The sequence below is a fragment of the Macaca mulatta genome, chromosome 2, assembly GCF_049350105.2.
Source record: "Macaca mulatta isolate MMU2019108-1 chromosome 2, T2T-MMU8v2.0, whole genome shotgun sequence".
NCBI classification, from domain to species: domain Eukaryota; kingdom Metazoa; phylum Chordata; class Mammalia; order Primates; family Cercopithecidae; genus Macaca; species Macaca mulatta.
The window spans coordinates 105786239-105787979 of NC_133407.1; positions in this window are offsets into that span (position 1 = coordinate 105786239).

A 1741-nucleotide genomic window follows, 5' to 3' on the forward strand; every position below is an offset into this window, starting at 1 on the left:
CACTTCACTTAAATGAAATCATAGTGTGTGTAGTTTTTAAATGCCTGGATTCTTTCACTTAAATAATACTTTTGAAATTTGTGCATGTTTTCATATGTATCCATAGTTTTTTTCTTTTTTTAATCACTGAGTAGGATCCCATTGTATGAATATATACCACAAATCATTTATCCATTTTCCTGCTATGAATATTTGTTATTTCCAGTTTGGGGTTCACAAATAAAGATGCTAAGAACATTCACATACAAGTCTTCTCAGAATCAGTTTTTAAATTGGTTTCATGGCTCAGGGATCCCAAATGTTGGGTGAAATTAGTAATTTGGGCCCAATACACACCAGCAGCCCTGGCCCAGTGACTCATGGAAGACTCGGTTTCCACCCAGGGACCATTTTTGGACAGGATCCTAGGCTGGCAGGCTGAGATACCATTCTGTTTAGGGCATCTCAGACACGACAGCAGCATCCCAGCTGTAAGTCTGACACCTTGACATACTGTTGTAGGACTCTTTCCTTAGTTCAGCTAAAGACAGGGGTCCTTATCACACAGCCATGAAAAATCAGGCTTGCAGACAGTTTGAAGAGTGAGGAGGGCAGGGTTTTATTGGATTTTGAAAGGAAAAGAAAGGGAAACAGGGACTGTCCACTAAACCAGAGTTCTGGTAGTATGCTTCCTGCCTGGCAGATTGAATCCCAGGTTCCATCCAGGAAGAGGGGGGACCAGGCTCCTCCCCGCTGCAAACACCGGGAGCTTCTATGGCTCCACCCCAGTGCACACTCCTTCTAGTGAGCAGGCTGGTTGGAGTTTTTCTGGGAACCCCTTTGCACTTGGCTGTCTCAATACCCAGGGAAAGCCCTGGGACCCTTCCCTGGAAAAAGATTATGCACCCTAGCCACTGAGGTGAGTATTCAGTGCACTTCCACCTACCTCCTGGGGGTCATGCACTTTCAACTCCAGTTCACCACTGTGGCTGTGGATGCTAGGACTCAGTATTTTTTCTTTTCTTGTCTTCCTTTACATTCAGCTAGAAAACCTTCACCTGTTTAGTCATTCATTCACTAAATATTTATTAAGCACTTGCCAGGCATTGGGGGTATAAACAAAAGATAAAACATAAACAAAAACCAAATCCTGTGTTGAAGGTAGACTGAAGGGCTACTCTCTGGAATGCAACAAGGTAGATGATGTCTAGAGAAGACTGAATTTTTCTTTCTTTCTTTCTTTCTTCTTCTTCTTTTTTTTTTTTTTTTTTTTTTTTGAGACAGAGCAATCTCAGCTCACTGCAACATCCACCTCCCAGGTTTAAGTAATTCTCCGGCCTCAGCCTCCCAAGTAGCTGGGGTTGCAAGTACTTGCCGCTATGCCTGGCTAACTTTTGTATTTTTAGTAGACACGGGGTTTCACCATGTTGGTGAGGCTAGTCTCAAACTCCTGACCTCAAGTGATCTGCCTACCTTGGCCTCCCAAAGTGCTGGGATTACAAGTGTGAGCCACCATGCCCACTCAGAGAAGACTGCATTTCTCAGACTCCTTGTAATTGTTTTGGGGTCATATGACTAGTTCTGACTGATTAAATATGAATAGTGTGAAATATGAATAGAACTTAACATTTCTGGGCTGAGACAATTAAAGTTCCGTGCACAACTTTCCAGTCTCTCTTTTCCTGGCCATTGACCACCAGGCCCAGATACAGTAACTAAAAAATGGTAGTGCCTCAGTTAGCCTCAGTTCCTGAGTGACTGT